Source organism: Protopterus annectens, chromosome 12.part0, assembly GCF_019279795.1.
Source record: "Protopterus annectens isolate FY-2018-M chromosome 12.part0, PAN1.0, whole genome shotgun sequence".
NCBI lineage: Eukaryota > Metazoa > Chordata > Ceratodontiformes > Protopteridae > Protopterus > Protopterus annectens.
Window position 1 is genome coordinate 1,047,166,815 of NC_056746.1, and position 15,070 is coordinate 1,047,181,884.

Sequence of the window (15,070 nt, forward strand, 5' to 3'; positions counted from 1 at the left end):
TGCCTCTCCTCTTTGACCAGGTGGATTCCCCCTCCTTTTTCCTGCTATAAGATAGGTGTACAGATATAGCGTCTATTAGCTGGGGGCATGAAAGCGCTGAACATTTTTGCCTGTACATCCCCTTGTATACTAACACTCTAATGCTCCAACAGATATATTGGCACAAGGAAGGGCCCCTATGTAAGCTTTTGTATACTGACCAGATACATCCCATTTAGCTAGAAGCTACTGTGACAGTGATCTATTTTAACATCTGCTGTTAATATAAGATTACTTACACAACTGTGTTTCTTCCCACCAGCCTTAATCTCACTTAGAAGGCTGCACCTACTTTCTTAATTAAAGCTGTTAACTCTGGCTCAAACTTCTGTTTCTGTCCACTGTTTTAACCTCTGTCTGTGTGGTGCCCACATATGCTGGCTAGGTTAACCCTTTAGTATCTGGAAATTTACCCTAGCTAGCTTTTCTTGTTTTATGCTTGCATTACCTAATGAATTTACCTCATTACAATTGTTACATATCTGTGTTTTCATCTACTTTGCTTCAGGGAATGAGTGGCTGGAAGTTAATAAGTAAACCCTTCTAAGTGGATTGCTTATTGCAGTGTCTTTTATGTAGAGGGTGTATCATCTTCTGCTGTCAGCCACTCCAGCAAAAACGATGGCTACTTGTATTGCTTGTTTAAGAAATGTCTTCTCTGCATACATTTGTACTGCAGTGTTGTCGTTACCGGTTCACAGTTTACCATGCATTTAGGAGTCGAGTCTCCTTTGGTATTTCTATACATCAGAAGTTGTCCTCCTAAAACTGTAGCATTTTGGCTGTCTTCCAGCTCCTGTGTCTCAGGAGGTTTTAATCCCACACTGATAACCTACTAAGGTGAGCACGCATGTATTTTGTTTATTTACAGATTAATAACTAGGTGAGTGAGCCTGTCTTTCTAGCACCTTTCAGTCTCAACCCAGGAACAGAGTTCAGAAGTGAATAGCAAGTTAATCATAAAACTCAAGTCAGTCACAGTACGATAGATTACTGTGGGTATACAGTGCATAATATGTGAAATAAACCTAGGTTAACAAGTACAGGAATCATGGATTCATGTGAGTACAATAGCAGTTATGCAGCACTTTTCAAGCATTAGTTATAATATGTACAAATAGGAGTTATAGTAGAATTTAATATTGCTTTTGAATAAAAATTCAGTACTAACGCTTATCAAAAAAAGGTTATATTTAGATTCAATATGCAAGTTTTTTTGTCACTAATGATGCCCTTCCATTTCACTGTTGCACTATTCATTACAATAAGGGATCCCCTGCCAAGGGTGGCCCAACATCTGGCTAGTATACCAACGCCTTTAGGTATGCCGTATATCACATGTATGCTCCTTGCATAGCTTAGGGCATAAAGGTGATGTCCGGATGTACCATTCTCAGAACTTCTTTGCTGTCAGTCTGAACGCTCTCTTGATAGTCTGCCTGAAAGCCCCTTCCACTGCTGGTTCATCAAGCTGTTTCAGGTATGTGCCCCATTGGGGTTTTTTTGATCTTAACCTTTGTCTTTTGTATTGTTGCTTTTGGGGTTTCTTGTCATCCATGAAGGGTAAATGCCAGTGTGGGAGATGCATTCCCCATAAAGACAGTCACAAGCAGTGCTTATTTTCTCTGTGCTTCCCATGACCATACGTCCTGTTCAGTTTGTCAGGCCTTTGTTCCTAAGACTCTTCATAGTCTGCTTTCTTCTTTGGCCTTGTATTTAGAGAACCAATGTCTTAAGCCTTCAGTTAAAGACATGAAAGAAGGAACTTCCTGCTCCGAGAGACAGATGTCTGTGAAGAAGGCCAAGAAGTGTAGATGTTCTTCATATTTCACTGTTTCAGTCATCACCTGTGGGTTATCCTTGCTGTGGTAGCCCTCAGCCGACCCGAATACCAGAGTTAATGTTTTTCTGCGTCAGCTGCTATTGCTTGTGAACTGATGTCAGGTAGTCAGTGCTATAAAGCAAGGCAGCTGATGCCATTACATCAGTCTTTCTTGCCGTTGAGCCCGTAGCAGAAGCAGTTTGCAAGTGTGCCATTGGTTGCTACCAGAGCTCAGATTACACCTGAAAAATGTCTAAAGTTAAGTACCCCGGTGGGGGTCCTTTTTTCTTACACTAACCGATGTCCAAAAAAGTTAACAATTGTCTCACCTCTGGAAAGCAGATCCCACACTGAGACTTCCATTCTTACTGCGTCACTTGTTTAGACCCGGACCATGACATCCCCCGTTGCCGGTTCTGTGCCCTCTTTAACACGAGAACCATTCATCGTAGGGTTCTTTTTGTAGACAGGTATTTTCATCTTCCGTCTTTGTATTCCAAAATGGCGGCCTTAAGCCAACAATCCATAGACATTCTGAAAAAATGTAGAGAGATGAATCCTGCCATACAAATGATATCCAAATGAAAAAATGAAATGATATAATGAGTGCTTTCGTCTGCATAAAAAAATCTCTCATAAAAAAAAATCACTAAAACATAAAATTTTATAAAAAAAATCCCACTAAAAAAAGCATGTTGTATAAAAAAATTTTTTTCAAAAAAAATACATTAATAATAATATTAATCAATCAATAAAATTCTTAAAAAATCTGGCATTCTGATGTTAAGGAGCAAAAGACATGTTCATTATAAACTACATGCTTTATATTATAAATCTATTCTTTTTATTACAAATTTAAAAAAAAAATTTTTTAGGGTGCAAGTGGTTTTGTTTTTTTTGATTTTTGTGTATATATATACATATATAACAAATGAACATTTGCTTCTCCTGCAAAAATCAAAATTTTTATGAGAATTTTTTAATTTATTGATTGATATTATTATAAAAATAAAATTTTTGGTTAAACATTTTTTTAAAAAACATGTCAGTTTTAGGGATTTTATCTGATGAAGTTTGTTTTATGCTGTAGAGAAAGTTAGAGACATACCACACAAGGTTAAGCCTTCTGACGACTCTACCGCTAAGCAGGTAGTCAGTTCTCCGGAATTCAGTGAGGCACTTTCGCAGCTCCTGATGCCCGATACACCTATGCAGGCCTCTACCGAGACCCTTGGAGTCCAGTATGCAGCAGAAATTTTCTTCGTCTTCCGAGCCTTAGGTTGTCACTGCCTCGGTTGGGTCTGGAGCCACGACACAGGCACCAGCTTCCGAGGAGGCCTTTTGCACTACCGATTCTAGTAAAAAAAAAGTCTTCTCATCCAACTACCATTTCTCTCAGACCGATGGATATTCTTAGGCCTAGAAGCCAGGCCACTCCTGGAAAATTTACCTCTAGCCACCATCTTACTCCTGCTCCACCACCCCAAGCCCAAATGCTTAAAATGGCAGAGGATCTTATCTCCCTTATCAGGGGCAGTCAGGCCACAACTTTTAAAAGGAAAAGGCACACTTCTCCTGAACTAATGACAGAGTAGGATTCTGAGGAATCTGGTTATTCAGATTTTGAAGAGGAACAACTACTTTTGACTGCTTATGAGGATTCAGATGCAGAGGAATCCATTCCTTCTGCCTCCCCAACAAAATACCTTTCCTTTGAGGAAACCCTTCACACCCTCAGGGAGCATTTCCACTGGGAATCTCAGGACTTCCCTCAGTCTAAGAAAAGGCTAAGAGAGTTTCTAGACCTGCACCAGCACAGACCCTTGGCCATGCCCCCTATCTTACAAGTGGTGGATGATGTTTTCCATGAATCCAGCGTAGCCCCTGACACTCTCCCACCTGCTCCCATTAAACCTGACAGGTATTACAGAGTACCAGATTCTCATAAATACTTGTACAGAAATCATGCTGCAGACCCGGAGGTCATTACACAGGGACCTAAAGGAGCTAGGGTTAGTTCTGCAAAGAATCCTACTCCTGACAAGGATGCCAGAGCTCTGGACAGATTGGGTAAAAAAGTTTACACCTCTGCAACCTTAGCTATCAGAGCACTCAACTGTCAGTTCCATATGTTAAAATATCGGCACACTACATTTCATGACTGTGCCACATCTAAAGAGTTAGCAGATTGACTGCACTCTACTTGTCAGGTGGCCAAACACTCATTACACTGTGGATATGATGCACTAGAAGCCTCGAGCAGGGCAGTAATGTCTGGATCTGTCATTAGGAGACATGCATGGTTGAAGGAACAACCTCTTCCTGACCATGTCAAGTCTAAATTAATTGATGCACCCTTGGATATGGACCGCTTGTTTGGTGAAAAAGCAGAAGAGGTGCTTAAAAAGATGAAAGACAAAGCAAAAGTAATGCAAACAGTAAAATATTTCTTTCAGGTTCAACCTCTTAGATTCAGCAGGAAATTTCCCTTGAAGCACTGGTCCTTTCCTGTACCTAGCAGACAGGGGCAAGGTAAGCCCCACAGAGACAGGCCACCCAGGCCCCTATCCCAGGGACAGCAGAAAACCAAACAGTGGACCACTTCCGCCCCAAAGGCAGGGAGTCCTAAGCCATCCCTCTATGGCAGAAACTCTCAATGACTCCCACTCCCCACTCTGCCTTCCTTTCACCCACCAAAAGCTATGAGGAATGCTCTCCCTCTGCAAAGAAAATTGGCTGTCTGTAACAAAGGACCAATGGGTCTTAAAGATAGTTTTTCAGGGATACAAATTCACTTTCAATGAACTCCTAATTCCTAGAGGGTATCCAGGCTTGCCTCCAAATCAGTGGGCAGAGCCATTAAAACGAGTCCAAACTCTCATATCCCAGGGGACAGTAGAACCTGTTCCCGCAGATCAAACAGGCAAAGGCTTTTATTCCAGGCTATTCCTTGTTCCCAGAAAAGAGGGCACTTGGCACCCAATCCTGGATCTATCCATTCTGAAAACCTCCCTGGTCGTCCCCAAATTCAAAATGCTAACTTTGCAGCAGCTGCTGGTTATGCTGACAAAAAAATGCCTGGTTAGTGACCCTAGACCTAAAAGTTGCCTACCTCCACATCCCCATAAGGGAATCCTGCAGGTAATTCCTGCACATCAGAGCAGGCTCACAACACTTTCAGTTCTTTGCGCTTCCCTTTGGCTTATCTACTGCTCCCAGGGCATTCACTAAATGCTTCGCCCTGGCCATAGCATTTTGCAGACAGAGAGATGTACAGATTTACCCTTATCTGGATGACTGCCTCATTCAGGCAGAATGCAAAGAGAAGCTGCTTCAGGACCTCCTCTATGTCAAAACCCTCCTAACTTCCTTAGGGTTCACCATCAATGAGAAGAAATCAAAGCAAACACCCTCCAGGAGGATCATTTTCTTGGGAGCACTGCTGGACGCAGCATCCCAAATGGCCTTCCTATCCCCAGAAGAGCAGAGCTTCCTGTCCTCTCTACTTTACCCAGCTGGCATCTAAAAGTCACCACACAGCAAGGAAGTTCCTGCAAGCCTTGAGTTACATGTTATCGTGCATCCTTCTAATTCCTGTGGCCAGGCTTCACATGAGAAAGCTTCAGTGGTATCTAAAGAACCTTTGGTGTCATCACTCACAGCCTCTAGAGACCACTCTCCCTCTGATCCTCCTGTATAAGGGCTGAGTTTCTCTGATGGGCAGGGGCCTGTGCCAAGAAGAAGGGTCTCCCCTTCATTCTCCGCCCTACCGGGCAGACCATCACCACAAACGCCTCAGATGTTGCTCGGGGTTCTCACCTAGCAGGCAGGTGCCCCCATGGTCTTTGGGATGCCCAGCACCTTCCCTTACACATCAACCAGAAGGAAATAATGGCAGCACAAAAGGCTCTGACCTCCTTCCAACCCGATCTCAGGCCAGGAGTCCTCCTTATCAAAACAGACAACACCACAGTAATGTGGTACATCAACAAACTGGGAGGGATGCAATCTTACTCTCTGTGCAGGCTAGCCATGAACCTCTGGCTGACGGCCTCCTCCATGGGATTACACCTTATAGCCCAATACCTACCAGGGATCAGCAACACCCTGGCAGACCACTTAAGCAGAAACTTACTGGACCCCCATGAATGGCAGCTCCACAGAAAGATCTTTTTGCAAGTCACTCGTGAGTGGGGAAATCTGGAGGTGGGTCTCATTGCTTCGGACCTCAACCACCAGCTAAAGAAATTCTGTATCAGGGAGGATCACCACCTGGCGTGGAAGGTGGATGCCTTGACCTTCCCCTGGAACTCCCTCTTTGTGTACGCATTCCCTCCTCTGCCTCTTATTCTCAAGGTACTGATCAAGATAAGGGAGGAGAGACCAAAGCCATCCTCTTAGCTCCAGATTGGCACGGTCAGTATTGGTACCACTTACTGCGCAGCCTGACATCACAGCCTCCCAGGCAGCTTACCTTAATCTCAGGCCTCTTGACTCAAGTTGGGGGGGGGGGGGTGCTGCACCTAGACTTGCAGACTGTCAAACTGTCAGCATGACTAATACTCTAAGGGTAAACAAGGAGCACCTGTTAAGCAAACAGGTCCTAGACATTATCACAGAGGCCAGAAGGCCCAACACCAGAAAATCTTATGCAGGGAAATGGAAAGATTCTGCTCCTGGAGCCAGTCCAGAGGGGCCAGTTCCTCACAATCTTCTGTCCCTTTTATCCTGGACTGTCTAGCGGAGTTGCTCAGTAGTGGCCTCTTCTATTAAAATCCACGTCTCAGCCATTTCAGCTCATTTCGATACAGACCCCAGCCCCTGTTCTCACATCCTTTGATTAAACAATTCCTCAGAGGGGCTTCTAATATCAGACCTCCCAGAAGGCCACCCACGACAGCCTGGGACCTGAGTTATGGTTTGGTAAAACTAACCTTACCACCCTTCGAACCTGCTGCTTCAGCAGAACTGAAATACATCTTTTGGAAGACTGCTTTTCTACTAGCTATCACCTCAGTCGGAAGGGTTTCAGAACTTCAGGCACTGATGGCCATTGAGCCCTTCTTCATTTTCCATGCAGACAGGGTCTCCCTGAGGATTCACCCATCTTTTATGCTCAAGGTGGTATCTAAGTAGCCCTCAACCAGGCCATTCATCTACCCACCTTTTTCTTCCCTGACCCTCAAAATAAGGGGGAAAGAATTCTGCACTTACTAGACATGCACAGACAGCTCAGATACTACCTGGACCTTACTAAACCCTTCAGGAAAACAGACCAACTTCTTGTCAGCAACAGACCAACTTCTTGTCAGCTTTGCCCCAGGGACAGAGGGGATGCCCATTTCCAAGCAAACCATTTCCAAATGGATATCGCACTGTATCCCTTTCTGCTACAGATTACATGGGAAACCACCCCCTAAGTCTGTTCGTACCCATTCCACTAGGGCAGTCTCCACTTCCACAGCATTCATCAGAAGAGTTCCCACCAGGGACATCTTGGAAGCTGCTACCTGGACATCGGTCCATAACTTTACAAAGCATTACCACCTACCTCTTTTCTCTAAGGCTAGGGCAGGGTTTGCCTCTGCAGTTCTGCAGGGCTTGCTTATCCATGCTTAGGTCTCTAATCCTACCACCCCTCTCCTCAGCTTTGGGAATCCTCCCACAGATGATGACTGCAACAGTGAAACATGAAGAACATAGTACAGTTGTGTATACTTACCATAAATGTAGATGTTCGAGTGTATTCACTGTTGCAGTCCTGGATGTTCATCATGCATACAGCTGCAGTCATAACAGATGGGTTCTCCTGCCGTCAGGCGGGTCCTCGGTCGGCCGAATTCCAAAGTCTAGGTCCGGCGTCGGTTATCATCGCTTCTTCCCTGACGTCAGTGCGACAGGGGTATAAAGGAACCAGCCGACGCCATTTTCTTCAGTCTTTCTTGCCGCACGGTGCCCGAAGCAGAAGCAGTTCACAAGTGCCGGTCGGCTAGCTCCTGAGATTACAAAAATTTGGAAACCGAAGTCTTCTTAAAAGCTAAGTACCCCGTTGGGGAAACTTTTCTTGCCTCAGACCGATGTCAGACAAAGTTAATAATTGTATTTCTTGTGGGAAGCAAATACCGCATAAGGATTTCCATTCCCTCTGTATACCTTGTTTAGGCCCAGACCACGACGTCTCGGTCTGTCGCTTTTGTGCTACATTCAACAAACGCACTTTTAAGCGTCGGGCGGAGTTCGCCCAGCATTATTTTGGGAAAGCATTTAACTATACTATGTCGTCGGATACTCCGACTCCGGTTTTGTCTAAAAAACGCAAAGACAAGGACCGACACACGAGGTCCGCGGCCTCTACCGACACCACGCCAAAGCCGACTACACGTGGTCCGGCTCTCAGCGAGGCGCCTATGCAGCCCCTGATTACCGACGACACTTCTTTGACGGTGTCTCCTGTGCCCGAGTTCGCAGGCTCCTCGGCCCACACCCCGACTACAGATACCGAAGCCACTCTTGGCATTGAAACTCTGAATGTGGACAGGTCCACCTCCACTCAATGTGTCTTCAGACCTTCCTCTTCTTTCTCCATCAAGGCTTTCACAAAGTCTAAAGCAACCATGCACTCTAAGAGACCAGCTGCACAGGGCCCATCTCCAGGCCCCATGCCTAAGAAACAGATGCTTAAAATGGCTGGGGATTTAATTACTCTAATCAGAGGTTCCCAGCCCCCACCGGACAAAAGGCCCAGAGTGGAGGAAGATTCCCCCTCCTCTGATCAGGGCTCCATTATTTCAGAGCACTCTGATGATCAGGAACATTCTTGCTCCCCTTTTGAAGACTCTGATGCGGAGGAGTCCATCCCTTCTGTATCCCCCCCTGAGGATTATTAATTTGGGGAAACTTTGCATACCTTAAGGGAACACTTCCACTGGGAAGGCCAGGATTATTCAGATTCCAAGAAAAGGCTCAGGGAATTTCTCTTGTTACCTCAGCACAGGCCTCTGGCTATACCTCCTGTCTTGGACATCCTAGATGATGTTTACTCGGAGGCCTGCCTTAACCCGGACTCTCTACCTCCAGCTCCAGTTAAGCCTGACCAGTACTACAGAGATGTCCTTCAAGGATGCATCTGCAGTCCTTACAAATGGGTTGTCCTGTCGTCAGGCAGCCCTTCGGTCGGCCGGATTCCAAAGTCTGGGTCCGGCTGGTGTCGCACTTCACCCGACGTCATCGCTGCAGTTATTCGGGTATAAAGGCATCAGCCGACGCCATTTTCCTCAGTCTTTCTTGCCGCCCGAAGCAGAAGCTGTTCGCAAGTGCCGGTCGGTCAGATCCAGAGATTACTACTACCGAATACTAAGACTTCTAAAAGCTAAGTACCCGTTGGGGACTCTTTCTTGCCTCAGCCGATGTCAGAGAAAGTGAATAACTGTTTATCTTGTGGGAAACAAATACCTCATAAAGATTTCCACTCCTACTGTATACATTGTTTAGGCCCAGACCACGACGTAGCAGCTTGTCTAGCCTGTGCTTCTTTTAACCGGCGGATGCTTAGACGCCGGTCGGATTTCGCTGAACAGATTTCCGGCTCTGATTTTGCCTATATTATGCCGTCGGATCCTCCGACATCGCAAATTACCAAAAAACGCAAAGAAAAGGACCAACACTCGCGGTCCGCGGTTTCGGCCGAAACCGCAATTAAGCAAACCGCGAGTGTCTCGGTTTCGGCCGAAACCGAGCAAGCGGTTCTTTCTTCAGCCAGAACCATGCCTTCTACCGAGGCCGCCTCTAACCTGTAGAATCGGCTTCTGAAATCCAACCTTCTGTTGCGGTTTCTCAGGAATTATCAGTCACTATTCCCCTGGATATTTCAACCCCTGCACGTGGAGCTGCTAGGCCTCCTCCAGCCATGTCTATTAAGGCCTTTGCCAGAGCTAAAGCAGCCACAGCTTCAAAAACGGTGCCTGCCAAACCCCCCTCACACAGGCCCAGCACCAGCTCCCATACGCTTTCTTTGGCTGAGGATCTAATTTCTTTAATTCGGGGATCCCGGCCTCATCCAGACAGGACCTCTCTCCCACCTCCAGAAAAGAGGCCTAGAGCAGAGCCCCCTGAGCCAGTATCCGCAGATGATTCCTCTGATGACTCAGAGCATACAGACCCTCCAGAGGCTCTTTATTCCCCTTACGAGGACTCTGATGCTGAAGAGTCCATTCCTTCAGCCTCTCCACCCGAGGAATTTTCCTTTGGGGAAACCTTGCATGCTATGAGGGAACAATTTCAGTGGCAGGGCCAAGATTTCTCAGACTCCAGAAAAAGGCTTAGAACCTTTCTACATTTGCCACAACATAGGCCTTTAGCTATACCTCCAGTTCTTTCTGTTGTAGATGATGCATTTAATGATGCTTGCACGGCTCCTGATTCATTACCTCCGGCTCCTGCTAAGCCTGATAGGTTCTACAGGGTCCCGGACACTCATCACCATTTATACAAGGCTCCTTTTGCAGATCCAGAGACTATCTCCCAGGGCCCTAAAGCTGTAGCAGCTACTTCTACAAAAAAAACCCTCCCCTCTGAAAGGGAATCCAGGTCCTTAGAGAGATGGGGTAAAAAAGTTTACACTTCTGCTACTTTGTCAGCTAGGGCTTTGAACTGCCAATTTCACATGATTCAATATCAAGAGTTTATGCTTGACCAGTTAACTAAAAAGCTGTCCTCTGAAGAATCTTTAGATAAAAAATATGTTCAGGAAATGGTACATAACATACAGCAGGTTAGTAACCATTCTTTAAAATGTGGCTATGATGCACTGGAGGCTTCCTTTAGATCAGCCATGACTGGCACAGTTATCAGGAGACATGCATGGTTGAAAGAACAGGCATTACCAGACCATGTCAAATCAAAGCTTTTGGATGCACCCATGGACAAGGTCAATTTATTTGGTTCCCTGCACAGCAGGTACTAAAAAGATGGAAGAGAAGGCAAATCTGTACAAACAGTGAAAGATTTCTTACAGGTTCAACCTCCAAGGTTTAGCAGGAACTGGCCCTCCAAAAATTGGTCCTTTCCGGACTCCTCTAAGACACAGAGAGGCAGGAATAGGCGTTCTAGAGGCAGAAACCAATCCAGGGGTGCCTCCAGGGGACGCCAGTGGCAAGGCAACAACCAGCGAGGCACGGACGCAGCCACCACCACTACAACAACTCAATCACAGTGACTTGGCAGTGGCACCGCCTACCAGGGAACAACTAGAAGCACCCTTAGGCGGAAAGCTGACCTTATTTTCCAAGAACTGGCATTGCATCACAAGGGAAAAATGGATTTTGCAGACTATAGACCAAGGTTACAGGTTCCATTTCCATACTCTACCAGGAAAGAGAGGAATGCCAAACCTACCACCTACTCAAAGGGCAGAAGCTCTAAAGCAAATATCTCAGCTATTAAGAATGAGAGCTGTGGAAAGGTACCATCTATGGAGCAAGGAAAGGGATTTTACTCCAGACTCTTCCTGGTACCAAGAAAAGAAAACAAATGGAGACCCATTCTAGACCTATCCGCTTTAAACACATTCCTCATTGTTCCAAAATTCAAAATGCTGACCCTACAGCAGCTTCTTCCCATGCTGGGCAAGGAGTCTTGGCTGGTAACTCTAGATCTCAAGGAGGCATACCTGCACGTCCCCATACGACCAATTTGCAGAAGATACCTCAGATTTCTTGCAGGATCAGAGCATTATCAATTTTCAGCATTGCCCTTTGGCTTATCTACTGCCCAGAGTGTTCACGAAATGCCTGGCAACAGTAATTGCTCATTGCAGACTTCAGGGGATCCAAATTTATCCCTACCTGGACGACTGCCTGATACAAGCGGACAACAAAAGCAAGCTAACAGAAGACTTACAAAGAGTCATTTACCTGCTGCAAGCCCTGGGATATACAGTCAATATAAAAAAGTCAAGGCTGATTCCATCCCAGAGAATAACCTTTCTGGGTGCAGAACTGGATACATCAAAACAAATGGCATTCCTAACTGCAGAAAAGAAAGAGCAACTACCTCTCTACTTCTTGGCATTAACAAAGCAGAACCATCTAACTGCAAGAAAAGTACTGCAAGCCCTAGGCTTCATGGCATCCTGCATAATTCTGGTCCCTTATGCCAGACTGCATATGAGAAAACTACAGTGGTACCTAAAGAATTTGTGGTCCCAACACAAGCACAGCCTAGAAACCAAAATTCCAATAATCCCATGCCTGAAGCAAGAGTTCCTATGGTGGGCTCAAGCCTGTCAATCAAACACAGGTTTGCCCTTCTGCAACAGTCAACCAAGCCAAACCATCACGACAGATGCCTCAGACCACGGTTGGGGGGCACACATGCTGGGCAAGTGCATACAAGGCTTATGGACTCAAGACCAGCTACGCCTACACATAAATCTAAAGGAAATGCTGACAGTAAAATTGGCAATCCAGTCATTCAGACCATTTCTCCAAGAAGGTCAGTTGATGATAAGGACAGACAACACCACAGTTATGTGGTACATCAACAAACAGGGAGGCACACATTCATATCCTCTATGCCGCTGGCACTGGACCTATGGGATGTGGCTCTGAGCTACAACATTCAGTTACAAGCAATTTTTGTACCGGGAAAAGAAAACATTCTAGCAGACATACTAAGCAGAACTACCACAGATGCCCACGAATGGATGCTGCATCCGGACATCTTCAAAGCCATCACAAGAGAATGGGGATTACCACAAATAGACTTGTTTGCATCCCCACTCAATCACCAGCTAAAGAAATTCTGCACAAGGACGTACCACCCACTTGCTTGGAAGGTGGACTCCTATCTTTCAGTTGGAAAACCTGACAGCATACACATTCCCACCACTTCCTTTGATGCACAAGGTGCTTCTGAAGATCAAAGAGGACCGTCCAAGGATCATTCTGATAGCTCCGGACTGGCCAAGGCAACATTGGTACCCATTGCTGAGGAGCATGTCTCGGGAACAAATATGGACACTACCCCTGATCCCATTACTGTTGACACAGAACAACTACAACTTCCTGCATCCAAACCTGAAAACTCTGCAGCTAACTGCCTGGAACATTACATAACAGCAATTAACCCAAATTTATCCCAAAGGGTTAAAGACATAATCCTGGAGGCTCACAGACCTTCAACAAGAAAGAATTATGCAGCAAAATGGAAAAGATATCTCATTTGGAGTACTGCAAAGGGAGAAGATGTGACACTGGTAAACATAGCCAACATCCTGGAGTACTTGGCAGAGCTCTTCCATACAGGCCTGTCCTATTCTTCCATCAAGATACATGCATCAGCTATTTCAGCAGAATACAGCTTGGATCCTCCTGTCTTCTCTCATCCTCTGCTCAGACAGTTTCTGAGAGGAATTAAAAATGTAAAACCTCCCAGGAAACCACCATTGCCAGCATGGGACTTGAACTTTGTGCTAGAAAAATTGACACTTCCCCTTCGAACCAGCAGCAACAGCAGAATTACAATACTTATCCTGGAAGACTGCTTTCCTGCTGGCAATAACTTCAGCAAGAAGGGTCTCTGAACTACAGGCATTAATGGCAGTGCAACCCTTCCTGATCTTCCATCAAGATAGAGTGTCCATGAGAACAAATCCTACATTTATGCCTAAGGTGGTATCCAGAGTGTCATTAAATCAGGCTATCCACCTACCTACATTCTTTCCAAACCCACAGAACAGGGGAGAAAGACTCTTGCATACCTTGGATGTACATAGACAATTACGCTACTACCTGGACAGGACCAAGTCCAACAGAAAAACTGACCAGCTTCTGGTAGCATATACCACAGGAAAGGAAGGAAAGCCAATTTCAAAACAGACAATCTCCAAATGGATAGGAAATTGCATTAGATTTTGTTACTCCTACCATGGAAAGAAAAGTCCAGAGAACATCAGGCCTCACTCCACAAGGGCTACAGCCACTACCACAGCTTTCTTACGAGGAGTGGCTACCAAGGACATTATAGAGGCTGCTACTTGGACCTCCGTGCATACATTTGCCAAGCATTACAATTTACCTTTATACTCTAGATCCCGAGCAGGTTTTGCCACTGCTGTTTTGCAAGGGATCCTAGCTACACCATAATCTCTACTCTTTTCCTCCTCCCTTGTTTAGCTATGGTATTCTACCCATTTAAGGACTGCACATGCATCCTTGAAGCACATAGTACAGTTTTGTACCTACCATAAATGTAGATGACCGCGAGGAATGCATCTGCAGTCAGGATTACCCACCACCTTCCCTCTGAGGTACTCCTAGGTATTTGCCATCCTTCAGCTAGCTTGGGGGATCTATTATGGTGTATTTGTTTGTATATATGTACATACATGCTTATTTTATGTGTTTGCTCTCTACTATTTGGAAACATTGGCATTTATCCAAATTTAGCCATCCAAGAGGGCACCTGGCATCTGGGGCAAGAAACACTGAGGAAAATGGCGTTGGCTGATGCCTTTATACCCGAATAACTGCAGCGATGACGTCGGGTGAAGTGCGACACCAGCCGAAGCCGGACCCAGACTTTGGAATCCGGCCGACCGTGGGCTGCCTGACGACAGGACAACCCATTTGTAAGGACTGCAGATGCATTCCTATCGGACATCTACATTTATGGTAGGTACAAAACTGTACTTTCCTGACTCACACCAGTTTCTATACAAAAGCCATGCTGCTGACCCAGAAACCATCTCACAAGGCCCCAAGGGAGTTAAGGCCTCCATTGCCAAAAATCCATTGCCTTCCGAGAGAGATTCCAGATCCTTAGAAAGGTGGGGAAAAAGGTATATACCTCGGCTACCTTATCCATGAGGGCCTTAAACTGTCAGTTTCATATGCTAAAATACCAACAGTTTTTGTTATCACAATTGAAAAGTAAAATGTCACAACCTGAACAACCAGACTTGAAGGAGTTGCAGGATTTGATGCATAGTGCAGAACAAGTGGGTAAGCATACCTTACAATGTGGTTTTGATGCTCTAGAGGCCTCATGTAGAGCTGCTGTTACAGGATCAGTCATACGTAGGCATGCCTGGCTCAAGGAACAAGCCTTGCCTGATCATGTCAAAGCTAAATTACTAGACACCCCTCTTCAAAAGGGTGTACTATTTGGTGCTAATGCTGAGGAGGTATTAAGGAAAATGGAGGAAAAGGC

At 45.5% G+C, this 15,070-nt stretch overlaps 1 protein-coding gene across 5 annotated transcripts in view; it reads left to right on the plus strand.

Moving 5' to 3' along the window:
* The window catches only part of RAE1 (ribonucleic acid export 1), a 601,382-nt gene that overhangs the window by 514,423 nt on the left and 71,889 nt on the right, over positions 1-15,070 (plus strand). The gene's annotated exons all lie outside the window — the stretch shown is intronic.